Source organism: Eptesicus fuscus, chromosome 14, assembly GCF_027574615.1.
Source record: "Eptesicus fuscus isolate TK198812 chromosome 14, DD_ASM_mEF_20220401, whole genome shotgun sequence".
Taxonomy (NCBI): Eukaryota; Metazoa; Chordata; class Mammalia; order Chiroptera; family Vespertilionidae; genus Eptesicus; species Eptesicus fuscus.
In genome coordinates this window covers 36,462,651-36,481,712 of record NC_072486.1, presented here as the reverse complement: position 1 = coordinate 36,481,712, position 19,062 = coordinate 36,462,651, and the positions used below count along the sequence as shown (strand labels likewise).

The window sequence follows — 19,062 nt, the reverse complement described above, 5'->3', positions numbered from 1 at the left end:
CCCCACTAAAAGCCAACTCTTGAGGAGAAATTTGGACCTCCAGCTATGAGAAAATGTACTCAATATTTTATTTATTTATTTATTTATTTATTTATTTATTTATTTATTTTATTTTATTATCTTTTTAAAATTTCTTTATTGATTCAATTTTATCTTTAAAATGATGGGTTTATCCATTTAAATGATTGAATGTTTTCTATCACAAGTCAGTCTTGAGTGAATCAGGAGCTTTTCTTAGACCCTAACCACTGCTGGCTAGGTATACCCACAAGGAACCAAGTGCATCACCTTCAGGAACAAATGATTCTTTTGGTTTATGCTTACCCACTACTATGTTTATGTCCAAAATAAAAGTAATGATTTATTGCCCGGCTGGTGTGGCTCTTCGATTCCTGGTCAGGTCACATGCCCAGGTTGTGAGCTCTATCCCCAGTGTTGGGTGTGCAGGAGGCAGCTATTCAATGATTCTCTTTCATCATTGATGTTTCTATCTCTCTCCCTTCCTCTCTGAAATCAATATCTATATATATATATATAAATAACGATTTACTGAAAGACTGGCATAAAGGTCCATGGATTTGTGTCCTTCAGTTTATACAAGCAATCAAAAAGCCCAAAATTAAAAAACAACAACTGTTTTCTCACCTCACTCCTATTTATGTGAAATGAATCACAATGCCTTTCGATTTGTGGCAAGTGCAAGTCCTCTTTCCTTCCTTCCTTGACTTGTTGAAGGAACTCTCTGAAACAGTTGTCAGGGTGTGTGCCCCCTTTCTGCCATCTCTGCCATTTCACTCCACCACCTCTACCAGAGGTAAGCAATGAAGTCCCTGCTTTGGACTAAAAGGGAAACTCAGTATCACCTAAGTAAATGGAAGCCGGTTTCCTCATTAGGGGCCCACCAGAGGCATCGCTGTCAAGCTTGTAGGTATTGATACTGGCAAATTTATTACTGAGCTGCTGAGGTATCTCAGAGATACTTATCACGATAGGTATTTAAATACAATCAACCATTTCATTTATTGTCTTAAAAACCAATATTTACATGTAGGGCACACTAATCATTGAAATACATGATATTGTTATTGTTTTGTAGAAAACTATATAAATGATCTCTGTCAATATTAAATTTATAAGTGTAGATTTATTATTTGGGTATTATAAAAAATAAAATAGATACTTTCAACAGAAATAAATACTGTATATCTTTTTCCCAACTCTATTAAGGGATAATTGAAATAAAAGTTATGTTTATTTAAGGCATACAATGTGGTGAGTTTTGTTTGTTTGTTTCTTAATGTGTTTATTTTATTTATTTTTTGTTAATCCTCACCCACGAATATTTTTGCATTGATTTTTAGGGAGAGCAGAAGAGAGAAAGACAGAGAGAAACATCGATGTGAGAGAAACACATCAATTAGTTGCCTTCTGCATGAGCCCTGACCAGGGCCCTGGCTGGGGAGGATCCTGCAACCAAGGTACATGCCCTTGACCAAAATTGAACCCAGGACACTTTGGTCTGCAGGCCGATGCTTTATTCACTGACCCAAACCGATTAGGGCTGATGTTTTGATATGTGTATACAATGTGAAATAATTACCACAATCAAGCTTATTAACATATTCATCACCTCACATAGTTACCATTTTTTTTGTGTGTGTGGTGAGAGATCTGCTCTATTAGCAAATATCAAGTATATAACACACTATTATTAACTGTGATCACCATGCTGTACACCAGGTCTCCAGAATTCCTCTTATAGCTGAAAGTCTGTACCCTTTGATCAACATCTCTGTATCTCCCTCACCCCTTGGTAACCACCATTCTACTTTCTATTACTAAGAGTTCCACTTTTTTATATTCCACATTCAAGTGAGATCATGCAGTATTTGTCTTTCTGTGTTTGGCTAGAAATAAATAATCTTATTTGCTTCTAGTTAGAATGTTGATCACACTTGCCATTTATTTGCCTTTGAAATAAATTTGATGTTAGAAAATTAGTGTTGACCCAGGATCTTTTGACCTTTATACACATACTTGGGGTTTGGGACATGATTTTACTAGTACATTTTACAATTCCTAGATAAACTGGAGACAAATCAAGCTGTTTTTTATAGATAGGTGGGACATCCCATAGATATATGCATGAGTACAATTTATATAAAAATTCCATAGCCTTGCCCAAAATTTCTTAATATGGTAGTGATGAAACATTTAAACTATAGTGATATTTAAGTACCACAGGGATAATATACAAAACCACTTTGGTCAGTACACATCAACAATAAAAAGTAAAATGTCAAGATTCATTAAATATATTGCTTAAAATAAGAACTGAGAAGTGAAGTAAGTCAGGCCTCATAAGATTTTATAGCTTTTTATCAAAGGCTTCAGAAATAAAATATGATATTTATAATAAGTGTCCATATTAAATGGAGTTCTTACCATGACAATATGAAAATTTTCCAAGGTACTTTCATACTTGGCATTATCAGAAAAATTACAACACAAATAATGTAAATTTGGTCATGGCCAAAGGAAATGGTGGATTGCACAAAATTTTGAATGATTGTTGAGATACATTTGAAAGGATGTTTTATCAACTAATAAGAGAATTCCCCAAGTGGAAGGTAATAGTAGGTTCATAAAATGCAAATCTCTCCTCTGCAGCTGTCCTTGTTTCCCATAATAATAAAGACACACTGAATGCATACATTAGGTTAGAAAAATGTGCCTGCTCCTAATGATATAGTTGTTCAGAGACAACCAAAAAATTGCGGTGCTATGTTTTGAGACCAGACCTAATTGGATCCAGAAGCTCTTAAACACCAAGCTATACTTTATCATTCAAACTAGTGAGAACAAAACAGGATACGGGTCATTTCAAGCATTAACTTGGTCACAGAGACCAAAACACCATTAGAAGAGGCTCCGTAGAGAGCAGCTTACTGTACTGTAGTTCTACCGGGAAAGAAGAAAAAAGATTTTTTGAGAATCTTTACCCCTTTAGCACATATCTCCTGAAACTACATATCCAGTGCTGCAGTTTCTTGGTAGGCGATGTAATAAACATGAAAACCATGGCATTATAACATAGCACATTTTTAAGGTTTAGATGTGCTAGTTTTCAGACACATACTGTTTTTAAAATTCCCTGGCTAACTCAGAAATCACTTTCTCTGCTCATTCACAGAGGTTGTGAACATCCACGAATCCCAATTTCTGATAATTCCTGTCATTTCTAGAAAGCATGATCTGCTTTACAATCATGTTCCTGCCACCTCTACCTGCAATTCCAGAGAGGAAGTCAGCATTTATGACATAGATTGGGCTGGAATAATGGCATGCTCCATTTGAGAATAAAGCACAGTGGTAGTGTTTGATAGTAGCATCTGTCATTTATGGAGCACTTACTCTATATTAGTGGTCTGTAACCCCACTTTGCATATTAAGACACAGAGTGCTAAAACAACTAGCCCAAACTACTCATAAAGCAAAGACAATATTCAGACACAAGTTGTTAGAGCAACATTCCTATCTCTAGAAGACACTAGAAGGTGTAATATATTTTTAGGAGTTACTGATGTGGATTAGAAATACTGCACTTAGTAGTGAGAGATTGAAGAAGGTAGTAGTGAACCGTTAAGTCAGTCTTAGATTTTGCTGCTTACTGAGTCACTAGTCATTAAAAATGGCGGTCTGGCAAATCTCTCAGCTGAATAAGTTATACAGGATCTGCTCATCTTGTCCCCCCCGCCTTTTTTTTTTCATCCCCAATTCCATTAAGCCCCTATTCTTGATTTTCTTTCTTCTTTCCAGGTCTGACCTGAGTAAAATAAAAACCAGGATTCTATTTCCAAAGTGAGTAGTTTCCCTGTTTAATGAAAATGGGGCCAGGGAAAAACGTAGGAAATCTGTAGTATCAATGCATTGAAAATGTATGAAACTTTTTCTGCTTGATAATAGAACCAGACTTTACTAGCACAGCTCCAGCCCCACCCCCATGCCATGAGGTAGATTACATTAGATATATCATGGATACCAACTGAGTTTGAACAAGTGTTTTTTCAGGCTCTGTATTCACAAGGCACCATGTTTCTTTTCTATTATCAATCTTGTTATACAGAAATATCAAAATAGGATTCCTGAAAGATGTACATACAATATTTATATCAAACCAGCTGTCTTAAATACCTCCACTAATTCTTTTTATAATTTCCCATACTTCCCTCCTCAAGTAACCTTCACTAGCAAATTATGGAGTATTATCATTTTCTGCTGGAGAGTTTTATGCATGTTTAGATTAGTCACTTTGGTCACAGCTGTTGCAAAATTCTGGTGAGGAAGAGCTATGAATGTCTTTGTTATTGTCTGGTGATAATATCATCTTCTGAAGTGAATCATCTCCTGAAGGAAATTTTTGGAGCCCTTGGAAAGAACACAGTGGCTGGTGATAGGATTCAGCCCCCAAGGCAGATTCATATGGAAGTAGGCTTGTTACACCAGACATTTCATAAGATTCTTTCCGAAAGTCCTGATAACATGCTGTTCTCTATGTCAGTAGAGGACACTGGAAAGGGCACTGGGCTACAAGTCCAAAAAAAGATGAGTTCAAGACTTAGTTATCTCTGCAGTGTTACCTTGGACAAATGATCTCACCGCTTGGAGATCCGGCTCAATTACATTAACTGTACGGGTTGCAATAGTCATTTTTGGCTCTGAAATTTAGAGATGTGAGATAGGATATTTCTTTCATGTAGTTATCTTTCTTTTTTTTTTTTTTTAAAAAAAAGCTCTATTTTTGAAAGTATTACACATGTCTCCCTTTGTCCCTCATTGACCCCTTCTAGCCCACCCCACCCCGCCCCAGGCCTTCACTACCCTATTGTCAGTATGCATGGGTTATGCACATATGCATACAAGTTATTTGATCTCTAGTTTTATATATATATAAATATATATATATATATATATACATATATGTATATATACACATATATATATATATATATATATCTTAACTTTTGTAACTTACTTATCAATTTAACTTTTTTCCTGTAGAAAATTTTTTATTAGTTTTCATTTCACTTCTCACCATTCCCTCTACACAAGTTACTGTTTTTTTGAACCATTTCATTAAACTTTTAATTTATTTCTGAGCAATTTTGTTTTATATGTTCTGAGTTTGGGATATTTTGCTGTATAACTTTTGGTATGATTTGGAATGATAGAGAAGAATTGATCAGGTGGGCATTTTAAACCTCTGATGGCATAATCATTTCAACATATAGCCATTCTCCTTTTCATCTAAGGCCACAGTGAATTTGGAGGGTGAGGGTTAAGAGATATAACAGTTCTTTTTTCTTCAAACAATTTTAGCTATAATAAATAGAATTTAACAATGGGTAATCTGGAGTCCATGGAGACACATTCCAGGTTAACACATCACATGCTCTAGTCTTTAAGAGAGAGATAACCATATTAAACACTTAGCAACAGTGGCCCAAAGACCGATCTGGAAACATATGAAGTAGGAGGCAAGTGATATACCATGTGACTTAAGTCAGTATCTTAGGCAAGGTTCTTGTCTCAAGTGATTGATCTTGTCTCAAGAGTGTGTGTGTGCTTTGTGCTACTCTTGAGCAGGTATGTGAGTATACATACCTACACTGGGATATTTGGCAGGACATGGATTACACGGTATTAAATGTCCAATCTGTTGCTATGGATTTGTACTCTTTGAGGCTTCCCTCAATTTTACTCACTACTGTCTTTACTGTCCAGAAAGGAATGAATGTACAATCTTGGTATAATTATTTTCCCAGAGTGTAAAATTACCCATAGAATATGCCTATTAACAATAACTTTTTGATATTATTCATTACTACTAGATTATGACCTTATTCATATTTTCACTTTGCATATTAATTTGAAATTCTCCATCCAGTAAAATGCAAGTGCTCTTGAGTTTTTCCACCTCCCCATGGGAAGGGAGAGCTTCACATCATGATCTAGTCAAAATGGGCTCCATGTAGGTATAGAGCCCCAGGGCAAGGAAGGAAGAGGGTTTTTTGGTGCCTCTTGCACTGCACTGACTCCCAGAAAATGAGCCAGATGACTCCAGGCTGTTGGAGGGGAAAGGCCATCTCCATGAGGAAGTCCCCATTTGGGCATCTTCCGAGTGTCTCCACATCTGGTGCTCTCCCTCCAGTGGTGCCACTGAGCTCTCCTTCCTGCTGGAAAGAGTCCCATGTCTCACCTGGCAGGGATAAGAGAACCATGTGCATATTCCAGACACTTCTGATGTCAGGATAGAGGAAGAGGATAGGAGTCTTGAAAACTCTTTGGAGAAGAACAAAATGCTACAGTTCCTCTGACTGAGAAACAAGCAGAGGCTGATGTCCCTACTGACCCTGTACACATTCTCCTGGCACCTCCTGTAGAGAAGAGGAAACAGCAGATGTGTGGGCTCCCGCACATGGACAAACTCCAGCCCCATGCAAAGCTGACTGAGAGGGTCCCTCCAGGGCAGTGATTTTCAACCCCTGTGCTGTCAGAGGCACACTGGTGTGCCACAAGAATTTCTAAAACATGCAGTACCTCATTACTTAGTCAGTGGCACTGACCTCTTTTCCCTTAGATTATCAAATAAAAAAAAATGACAACAGCCAACACAGCAATAGCCATCTGGTGTGAATGAATCAAAATTATACCTAATTTTTTTTGTCAGGTCAGGAAAAAACAAACAAACAACATATATTGTTTTGGTGTGCTGCAGAATGTTAGTAATTTGTTTATGTGTGGCGTGAGATGAAAAAGGTTGAAAATCTCTGCTCTAGGGGATGGCAGCTGAGATGAAGCTTTTTGAGGGAAGCCTTCCCTGATTGCGAGGCCGGACACCTCTCAGCTTCTCACAGGTTCTTTTTTTTTTTTTTTGCCAAGGTATGTGTGTGTCATTGGGGATCCCATGAGATGCTCTGAATTCCGTCTGTTCTGACACCTTCAAAAGTCTTGGCCGAGCAACTCTCCACCCATCGTGGAGGCATAGAAGAGCTTGTGAGATTCATGTTCCTTTTGCAAACCGACAAACCAGGCCAGATTAGGACAACTGCAGAACAAAGAGAATCCTCGTGAGAATTAAACTCATGACCTCATTCCCATTAGCACTAATTCAGCGCTGTCCACAGGCAACACAGTGTTCCCAAACAGAGCTAACTCACTACTGCTTTGTAGCGGATTCTCTCTTCTCGGAAGAGTAGTTTGTGGAAATACGATATATATAGATGGTTTCTTGATTGGTCATAGAGGCAATGATTCTTCTGCTACACTGCTGTAGAAAAAAAGAGATGTTATGAAAAGAGATGACGCTGGTGATGTGTTTAGGTCACCATGTGACAGGTGAATGAATTGGCAGTGAAGTACTGTATATAATACTCCAAACCATGGGAGTATTTCGTTTCCATTTTGGAGGAGAAAATAAAGTTGCTATTTCATTGGGCTAGCAAGGAAATATCTTGGGTAGAACATAGTCTGGTTAGCAATAAAAGTGGAAATACTTATAATTCTTACTGCCTGCTTGCTGGTCTTTTTGTTTTTATTTCATTTTTTTTCTCCCTTGCCTATTGTAATACATTGTGAACATGAGGCCTCCGATTTCCTGTCACTCCTAGAGAAAAAGGTATGAATAATCTCTAAGATGTTAGAAACTAAATATATTTAAAAGAATAGCTCTTTTCTTCTCAGAAATAGTTATATCATAAAATTAATAAAATAACTGAAAATATCTATGCTTTACACAAAGGCAGGGGACAACATTCCTGGTACCTGTCAAATTATATTTATGTGAAAATATGATATTTCATATTATGTCATTGTAAAAGCCATGAAATAAATATGTTAATATGCATATTCATACTATGACAATGTATACATAAGCAAACAAGAGGACAAAAAGAAATAAATGTCTTGTGTATTGGGGCTATACTTTTTCTTTAAAACTTTTCTTTAACATATCTGTATGATTATTTTTCTTTGTACACACGTATAATTATATCTGAAACAGCCTAAAAAACAAAAATCAAGGTATGCTGGCAGAAAAAGTTAAGGGGAGGGTGAAAGTAGACATCTGTGTTTTTTTCCTCATTCTCATTCTCCTCCATATCACAACAGCAGCTCTCTGTTCCTTTCAGAGGCCCAGAGTATTGAAACCTTTATGGTAAGGATTGCTTAACTGAGATGCGTGATACATTCTACCTAGCAGTACTGTTGCTTGTGCATTTGTACTCTCTGTGATTTAATTAAATCTCTTCTACTTACAAATTGACAAATCCACAGAGAACCCCGATGGTAATTGGGTGGTGGTAGGGGGTGGTGTGTTGTTCAGCTAATCTAACACAATCCTAGGAAGGCTAAACCAGTAATTCAACAGTAGACTTTGTGGGGGGAAAAAAAGTGTGATTTATTGGCATGCTCATCTCACACCATTTCTTGTCAAAAAGAATAATAACTATTGGGTACTATAAGAATATAAAATGTTTTGATTCAAAGAATAATGAAAATGGCTGGCAAACATTTCTATTTCATATTTAAGTAAGTCTATGGATTGGAATAGTTGTAATTATATCCTTTTTTTTTAATGCAGAAGATCTAGAATAATAACAAACGTTTACAATGTACTAATTACAGGCCAGTTAGAAATTTAGCACTTTATACATAGTGATTCATCTAAACCTCATAACATGCCACAAAAGTAGCAAGTATTATGATGCTTATTTCAAACATGAGGAAACAGAAACACGAAGATTAATTTACTTGGCCAAGGTCACACAACTGGACAGTGGCTAGAACACAGACCTAGGCTATTCTTGTAAAAAATAGATTTTTTTTCCTGAAAATGAATGAACTCCTTTTTTCTGAAAAAGAACACAATCTACCATTAGTTTTATATCTATGAAAAAGAATTTTTCAATGACTTAATCATAATAGCTAACATTCATGATTGTTCCCTCTGTAGCAGGTAATTTCTAAGCGCTTTGTCTGAAATAGCTCATTTACTGCTTGCAATAATCATCTGAGGTATTATTAGCTTCATGTTAAAGACAAGGAAACAGAGGATCAGAGAATAAGTAACTTTTCCAGGTTACAAAGTCAGTAAGAAGGTGACAGGGTTCAGGTAGTTAGACACCAGGGCTCATACCCTTTTCCACCACTCCTCACCTTCAATAACTTAGTCACCAACATTTGTGAACACTCATGAAGTATAGAGTTAGACTGAAGGGTATCTCCCCTTGGGATATGTTAATGCACAAAGAGTGTAGCATGTCTGATAGCTTTAAGAATGGAGTCCAGGCATTAATTAGAACCATTTAAAGTACAAGGAATTTGAATATCACACAATTGGTTTGCAATGTACTCTGAATGGCTGCAGATTTAAATCCTGTATTTTTTGACGAAGCATTCTTGGACTTATTAATGACTGAGTGATTTTACAAGACATGCCAAGCTTATTTGAATAACTATTCCTGTCTTGTGAATTGACAGAACTGATGTGATTGTATATCAGTAGGAAAGAAGATAGCAGAGAACTAGGTAGGGTAAAATCTTTCTGTGAACACTGTTCAACATGGTATTCCTGATGTATTCTTTGTAGAAAAGGAAAAGGTACCTATAAGAATAAATACATTTTTAAAAGTATATCTTCTTATTGATATAATTAATTAAAAAACAGAGTAGAAACAAGATAGATTGGTAACTGTCAGAGATTTTGCCATCAGCCAGCTGGATGACCTGTCATTTTCTGGGATTCAGATATTTAATGTGAAAAATAGGGTTCCGATTTATGATCTTTAGAAGATTCTTTCATTTCTAAAATTTAAGTACTTTTTATAAGAGGAATGTAAGTATAAGATCTTTCTGACAAATAATGGTTGGTAGCAGTGGTGAAGGGATGGGGGTGGGGATGGGAATGTTGAGGGGGGGTGGTGGTAGTTTGTGGATACAGACATATAATGAAGCATGATTTACAAGATAAAAAGGTCATTATAATATGTTATAGTTAGGGATGAAAATATTTGTACCATAGTCTATAAATGCCAGGGCATTATCTATTACTAGAAATTGCTTAAACTGCAATGAATTAAAATACTTGTGAGGATAAACCACTAATTATTAGTTGACTTCTGTCATGTGTAAAACACCAGTATATGAATAGTAGCATAGAATGGTGACCAGCTCAATTGCTTGCCTTTTAAGTATTAAACAAAGCAAACTCCTCTTATTTTACAATGGGAATGAAGATTGATCTATCTATTATCTATCTATCTATCTATCTATCTATCTATCATCTATCTATCATCTATCATCTTCTAGACAGTTGCTAGACATTGAAACTAATAACCTAGAAAGTCTGCAGCACCTCCCATTCAAAGATCTGGCAGAAAAAAAGAGGCCTATCGAAGTCTGAAGTAGTAGCAATTATATCAGAAGATGGGAGAATGTCTTCAGACATTCTGTGCTACTGTTCAACTTCATTTGAACATTTGAGCTTTCAAACTTTAAAGTACCCAGATTAATTTTAAGTTCAATAAGCTTACCCGAAGAATAAAAAACATTGAACTAATTTCTCTCAGTTACTGATTTAAAAAAAAATATGTATTTGTCAACAGTTATTTTCTAAAACCATATTACAGCCAAAGGCTTTAGACATTTATGGTTTTCAAATGCTGTTCCCAAATTAGATCTATAACTGTGCCAATAGCCTCATTTGCAATTGTCTGCAACAGAAAAGTCAATAAATTGTGAAGTCTAGTGTTATCATTTCACTTACACCTTATCTATTCCAAGTGCTCTCCCCTAAGTTAACCAACAATTACAACTACTTCCAAATAGGCAGGGATAAGAAAAAATAATAATAATTACATACAAATAAGGTAAACTGAATGTCATTAACTGAAGTTATATTTCTAAATAAGAAAATACATTTTTAATTACCAATCATACATTTCCTTGCAAAGGATATAATCATTTGTTTACTCTTTCAGAATATACTTTTTGAAAGTCTAAGTGCTAGTCACTGTGCTAGATAATAGTGAATGACAAATCAAATGACTCCTTTCTGGAGCTGACATAGTAAGGGAGAAAATTAAGGCAAACAAATAAACAAATTGTGGTCTTTTAAATTATACCTGTGAGTGTGTACATTAAGTAGCCTCTCTATTTAGTGCCTTCAAAGTCAGTGAAGTGCTTGCTCCAAAACATTCTGGACTTTCCCCATGGTTTAGTCATCTTCTAACTACAGAACCCTAGAAAAAGACCTGATGAGTGTGGCTCCCTCTCAGAGTCCTAGTGACTCTACAGAAAAGATGAGAGAAACTCTGTAGGACCTCTGATCCTCTTGTGAATGTGTTAACTATGATTAGCTAGTGCTTAACAGTAAGCTGCTGGTGGCAGGGATTTAGTGGCTTTTATCTATCAGGCCTGGACAGGCTAGGTGAGATCTGTTTACGGGGCCAGAAGGATCCCATGAAGATGGTCATAATCAGTACTCAGTGTTACAGCCAAGACTTGAGAGACGATGAGTCAAGCTGAGAAGGAAAGATGAAGACAGCAACTGAGGTTAGCAGCTAAAGTCAGAAGAGATGGACAGAGAAGCCAAGTTTGAATGGGTTAGGAAATCTCAGGGGCCTGTGTAAGAATTTGGTTTCTGTGTCAGCCTTTTTCCATTCCAGGTCACATAGACACATGACACTGAGCCAGTGGGCAAGATTGATCCAAAGCTTACTGATTGTGTAGACATCACTGAGTAATGGGAAAAGCCAGCAAAACAACAACAACAAAAACACCTAAGTTCAAATTCTGGCTTCAATATTTTAGTCACAATAGAAAGGTTAATTAATATATCTGAAAATCAGTTTTTTTTCATCAGCAAACTGGGCGTAACCTCCCTCAAAGAGAGCTTTATTTGAGGATTGAATTAGACCTGTACAAAATAAAAAAGATTTGTAAATGAATTTTCCCCAAAGTAAAATACACCATACATGATTAAAATTGGTTATTAATGTGATATCATTTCAGTGAAGAGTACTCAGATAATAACTCTTCCCAGAAAAATATTATCTCCCCTCTTTGACTTACATAATGCCTAGACCCTTTCAGACTCTTTAGATTTCTATTAAAATTCCCCATTATATCAGAGATCATTCTCAAACACTGGAACGGCTGAAAGTGCTTAGAAGAGTATGCTTAGGACTCAATGTGGGATTAATAGTAAGACTCTCAGCTGTGAAAAAGATAACCTTGAGGTTCTATATGACCAGATCTGTGCAGACTATGCTCTGAAGACTGGAGTGATTGCTTTTCATCAGAGTAACTGGTGTGGAAGATCAGGGGTCAATGGGGTGTTAGATCTCATAGAGCAGCGGCTGATCACAGAGACAGAAGTGTGGTAAAGGCCAAGACCACTGGGCATGGAGACAAATGACCAACGGAGTGCTAATGATGACCTTGCCACTCACCAAAGTGACGCTATAGACAAGTTTAGTGCTTTTTACTGTTTATGAAGTGAGAGTCGAGGACCAAGTGACCTCTAATATTTCTTTCCATTATAATAGCCTATGATTCTGTAAATTAACTGTGCTGTGCCCTGCATTTGTACAAGTTATTTCACTTTCCAAAGCATGTCAATATCTGTTATTCACTGATCCTGTGAGGCAAGTATGATATATTTTTTTTATCCAAAGTTTATAGGTAAGAAAATAGAGATTTGGAGGTTGTGGCTTCCGTATGTTTCACTACTAGGTTTGAGTAAAGGAGCTAGATTAAGAAATATTTTGTTGATTTTTAAAATTATATCAGAGTTGGGGGTGTTTCCCTTTAAGAGTTCTTGGCAATTACACATGATTTTGAAGTATCATGTGAGGTGGTGGCTGCTATGGAAACTGCATGAATACATGAAGCATGCAAAGCCTGTCACCACATCAGATGTTGCTGCCCTTTGGCTATGTTGACTTACTCATCTGTTTTTTTTGAAAAATATTTCTCTCTCTTTTTTATTTTTCCAGATACATGCAAATTATTCTTATAATCCAAGAAATCTCATTTTGAAGTGACTCATTTTTATGAAACGCATTCAGTGACTTGGAACAAAAGACTCTGGTAAAAATACAACCTGGAACAATAAGCTATTACAAATATATACTATTCGTTTTGTATTTTTGTGGCTCAACTAAAATGTGAAAAGAAGCTAAGAGAGAAATATTAAACCCATGAGCTGTGTTCATGTTTATATTACAATTGTAAAGAAAAACCATGCGTAAGTTGAAGTGTGACTTTTTCCTTATAAATCTATCTATCTATCATCTATCTATCTATCTATCTATCTATCTATCTATCTATCTATCAATCTATCTATCTATCTATCTATCTATCTATCTATCTATCTATCTAGAGAGAAAGAGAGAGAGAGAGAGAGAGAGCAGAAATATGCAAAATAGGCCAGGACGCCGTAATGGGTCATGACTGGACAGGAGGAGGTTGCTCATGCAGGTGAGGCCCGGAGCAGAGACGAAGACAGAGACAGGGGGGCAGGTGAGCCGCCACACCCCAGCTCGGGCCGGCCCCCCAGAGCCGGGCAGACATGGACAGGGACGGGGGGCCAGCCCGCAGCCTCCGCAGCCAAGTGCAGGCCCGGAGAGGAGATGGCGGCCGCCTCCCGCGGAATCCGTGTGGGTCCCTCCCGGCTCCCGTGGAAGCAGCGGACAGCCTATTGCGTGCGATATCGCCGGATGGGCCACCAGTAATATATAAAGATATCCAGAATGTCTGAGTTCCGAACAAAGCTATACATTTTTAAACTTTGCAGTCACTGCTTTTACATATCCTATTAAATATATACATATATACCTTACATATATGTGCATAATATGCAGTATGTCTGTAAATAGTTACCACCTGCCTTAGACTGAATGTTTGTGTTTGCCAAAATGTATATGTTGAAAGCTAATGTCCAATGTAATGGTATTTACAAGAGGGACCTTTCAAGGTGATTAGGGCATGAAGGTTGAGCCCTGGTAAATGGGGTTAGTGCCATTGTAAGAAGAGCCCCAGAGAGCGCCTTCCCCTCATCCACCACGGGATGGCACAGGGACAGCCTGCCATTTGGGGCCAGGAAGCAGGACCTCACCAGATTTGGAATTCACCAGCACCTCGACAGTCCCAGCCTCCAGACCTGTGAGAAATAGAATGCGATTGTTTATAAGCCACTTGTCTATGGTGCTCCGATAGACTGGCACCACACTGATGTGTGGTGTTTTAAATGCCGGGGTCTCATAAGTGGGACTCGAATGTCTTGAAATTGCCGTTGTTCTACTCTGAGAAATAATGGATACATAGATACACAAATTATATGGACCAAAATATTTACTTTCTCCTACATTTACTGTTCTTTGAGAAATACCTTTTACTTCAATTTTTTTGTCCTCTTCCTTGCCGCCTTGTGATGCCAGCTGCGGTTGGAGTGGTAGCTGTCAATACCATACTTTCCTTTGCTGCCAGTTAAGCTCCTGGGGCACACTGGTATTCTTTTATTTGCATTCCTCCGATTCATAATAGTTACATTTTTATCTGCTGATTAGTTAATTATAATACTTCCGTAAATTATTTATTCATAAACATAGCCACTTTGCTTACAGATTTATATTATTTATATACAAAAGGACAAAATTAATAGTATAGAAAGTATTGTTTGACATATTAAAATTTTAAATTTTATGTAATAAGCAAATACATAATCATTATCTTCATATGTAATATATTGGTTTTACTTTTAGAAATTTCTCATCTTCCATGCCTTAAATATTCATATGTATTTTATAGTTTCAGTTGTTATAATTAATTTTCCCAACACAGTGTTAAAAATAATACCTCCTTTTCCTATGGAATTGTGGTATTTTAAGTCAAACTATTGAGGTTCTAAGATTGGCTTTAGGGCCCTGTTATTTGTACTTTGATTCTTAAGTCACCACAGCATTGGGTTAAATATTATAACTTTAAAATAAATTTCAGTATCTCATAGCATAATTAACTCTTTAACATGGTTTACACTTCTCATTTGTTTACTTTTTCCAGATAAACCTAGTAAAGTTCTCACTCCCACCCAACCAAAATTTCCAATGCTTCTTTTCTGTTTCATTTAGTTTATTTGTTCTGCCTTATTTTTAACATTTATCTCAAATGTGGAAGAAATTATTTTACCAGAAATGCTATATATTGAAATCAGAGTTTATAGAATCTTATTTGTATAGGGCACCTTAATGACAATTAATATTGGGCAGGAGTTCAAAAAGACTGATAAATCTGCTCTAAATACATGTAATTTTGGAAAATTACATGTATTATAAACATTGAATATAGGATTTTTAAAAGTAGAGGTGGTGAGAGTAACTAATTAATGTCTTATACAGAGAAGACATGAGGTGGTTAACTGGTAAGCTAATTTATGTTACTGAACTGGAGCATTCTTATACTGAAGAGCAAGCATTTTTTTTATTTATTTTTTATTTTTTTTACTTTGCAAAATTTGCTTGCAACCTGGTGAAGTAATATAGGAGCATTTCTCAAAAATTGTCCACCCCCGAAAGATTCCTTCCAACTCACTTTCTACCCTCAATCACACTCACATCACAGAGGAGATTTTCATGGGACAAAGTTACAAGAAAGACATAGCTGCAGCAATTACTGCATTGTATATTCTTATTCATAAATTTTGACAGTTACAGGGATTACAAACACAATGGAATTATGGATTTGGGACTTCCATGTAGAAAGGAAGTCAATATTTTAAAGGAAATCATACATATGAAGGCGTGAAATATCACAGATAACCTAAGATTTAAAACCAGATTTTCCTATGTGCTGGTGGATTGATGATGAACAGTTGCTTAATCAATCTGATTTTAGTTTTCTCACTCATAAAATAGATCATAATAATATTTTGTAAGGAGTGTTAAAAAAATTAAAGGGAATGAAGGAATGATTTACAAACTGGGAACAATATTTGAAACAGTAGCAATTATTGTTAATAATTATTATGTATTGCAATTAATGGGCAATTTTAAAAGCGTGAAACTCTCCATAATATTAAGAAGTAAGCAAACTAAAACAAAAATAGCCATGAGCAAAAGATGCAGAAAAGCTTATAGACAAATAAAGGGAAGATCTAAATAGAATCAGGACAGAGGCAAACCTAGCTGATACTTTATTAATATATTCATAGAAATATCAATATTAAAACACTGAGTCCTATAAAGGGTAGTACCTTTTGGAAATGGTGCTTAACTATATGGAACTTTGATTGAATTAAACTGTTTAAAACAGTGGAAAAATCACTCTGATTGTATTTGTTTGAAACAAAGTCCCAGAAAATAACAGTAACAAAAAGGAGTATATATGAAAGATTATTAACTGTGTAGAAGGGAGAAAATGAAAATTGTAGATAAGTGATAATTTTTGACATATGACCAAAAACATTAAGACTTAAAGAAAAATTCAGAAAACAAAGTATTTCATTGGTCAACAGAAATATCTTCAGTCATTCTGAAGCAATGTGTTTTCTGTATTGGAAATGTCTAAAAGCTACATTATTAAAGAATTGCCCAAAAAATGTGTCTCAAGTTCCTTAAAATTTTCAGTGGCTCAGTATTATTATGGGCTGTAAAAGAAACAAAGAGGTCCCAAGTTAAAAACCAATCGGATGATTAGGGGAGAAAAATATTAAGAAATTTAAAAAATTGAAACATTTTAAAAACTGAAGAAAGTAGCTCACTCTGATAGTCTGATTAAAAATTCAGAGTAAAAACTTAAACACTGCTGCAACCATTTATCTTTAGCAATACAGCAGAAGTAGATAAAGTAATTTTTGAACAGAATAATAGCAAAAACTTCATTCAGAAGATATAAATTGTACTGTAGCATTTTCAGATAAGTTATCAACACCCAGAAGGGAAGGTTATAAGTCTACCAAGAAAGGTAGAGAATTATCAGAGTAAGACAACGTGCTGAAAGAGATAAGAGATGGAAACTATAATTGAGTCTATACGTATTCCTCAGTGCTGAATATACTCAAGAAAAGGTAATGATTACACAATTGAAAAATGTATGGACCTGGGGAACTTCATTTTCTGTAGAAATGACAATTCCATTCTGATACAAGAATTATAATACAAAAAATCACTTTAAAAATTAAGGTAATTATAGGTTAAAGTTAAGGAAATAATGTTTGGTTTTTTTTTAAATGTAAACAGTAAATTCTTGGACAGGACAACACATAAGGTGATCTTTTAAGAATCTGGGAGTGCCTCTGATGTCCAAGGGAGTTATGGGGATTAGTTCTGTGGCATTACCATTCAAATACATTTTATAGCAGAATCAGATACTGAGAAGTAGAATGTAATGGATTAAAAAAATAAGAAGAAAAAAGAGAAGGAGTGCATTTATTCATTCATTTATTTTATCACTCATTTAGTGAATATTTATGGAGTGCCTGCAATATGCCAGTCAGTGTTTTTAATGCTAGTGAGACAATAATAAGTGAAGCTGTCAGCGTCCTGTCAACATTTTACATTATAATGATAGCAACAAAGATGTGGCAACATATAAATTAATTTATAAGATTCGATGGTGAAAGGAATTCTAGGGACAAAACAGGCAGGTTTAGGGAGTCTTGGAGATAAGGAGGACCCATAGGAGAGGAATGCATAGATGGAGACTGGAAGACACCAGGGTGCTTATCTTACTTATACAGAGGAGAGAGAAATGCCACAGGAAGAGGGGGTCCAGGCAGATGGAAACATTTGTGGCCTGAGCAATAAAACAGCCATAAACCTAGGACAGACAGGGGTATCTCTGGCCTGAGCAATTAAAGGGACCGTAAGTTAGACCAAAAGTAGCCCTGACCTGAGCAGCTGGGAGAGCTGTAAGATAAGGCTTTCTCTGCCAGCACAACTGGGAGAAAACCATAAGATAAATCAAAAGTGACTCCAACCAGCAAGGTAAGGGGGTGAGAAAATAGGGGCACCACGTGGACTTCGAGCTTTGAAACTAATTCTATGTAACAGAACGACCAAAGAGGAAAATATGGGGGTCCCAAATTAAGGGAAGGGACCAATAAGAAAAGGTCCGGTTCAAACAAAGAACTGCAGCATATATAAACTGGAGACAAAGGGACACGAGGCAGGATTTTTTAATTTTCCCATTAGAGAGAGAGAGAGAGAGAGAGAGAGAGAGAGAGCAGGCTTTTCGCATGGGGGGGGGGGCGGGCAGATGGAGTTTGTATCTGCTTCCAATAAACTTCTACATTTTTTATTAAAGAAGCCTTTTTGTCTACGAGTTTATTCTTCAGACTTTGTGAGGACAAGAACCCACGGGAAGAAAAGTCTGCACCCCGAACCCCACGTATCAATAGTAATTAGTGCTATAAAAATGCACTGATGAAAATCCAGGATGTACAGAGTATTCCAGAAAAAGTAGGCCCCATGTAAATCACCCACATGAAGGTTGCTCAGCAGAAAAGGTAGCGAGTTTCTGTGCCGGCTTCTGAGCGCTCCCTGGGGCACACCCTGCAGCACTGTGCCCGGCAGGGCTGACTCACCTATCTCCCAGCAGGCGGGAGAGGCAGCTTCTGACTTGTCACCGTGTGTTTCTTCCAAGGTCCCATGCCCTCTCAGCAGGCCCAATGAAGGGCTAATGCGGGAAATGCAGGAGTCCCTGGCATGTATGGTTTTGCTTTGCTTAGTTTCAGTTACCCATGGTTAACTGCAGCTCGAAAACATGAAATGGAAATTTTCAGAAATAAATAATTCATAAGTTTTAAGTTGCACACTGTTCTGCGTAGCGTGGTGAAATCTTGTGCCAACTGTTTCACTTTTCGTCTTTCCTGGGACGTGAATCATCCCTTTGTGCAGCGTATCCACGCTGCAGACACACCTGCCTGTTAGTCACTGAGTAGCCGCCTTGGTTATCAGATCAAAGATCGCAGTACTGAGGTGCTTGTGTTCGAGTCACCTCAAG

The 19,062-nt window shown here is 36.6% G+C and overlaps 1 long non-coding RNA gene across 1 annotated transcript; it reads right to left on the bottom strand.

Annotated features, from left to right (window-relative positions):
* Nucleotides 1-6,918: 6,918 nt before the first annotated feature.
* LOC129151439 (uncharacterized) lies at nt 6,919-18,787 on the bottom strand. The gene is made up of 4 exons (XR_008558121.1): nt 18,644-18,787; nt 14,180-14,224; nt 7,221-7,330; nt 6,919-7,108 (listed from the first exon to the last, which is right to left on the bottom strand). It is a non-coding gene; the product is annotated as an uncharacterized LOC129151439 (long non-coding RNA).
* Nucleotides 18,788-19,062: the final 275 nt, after the last annotated feature.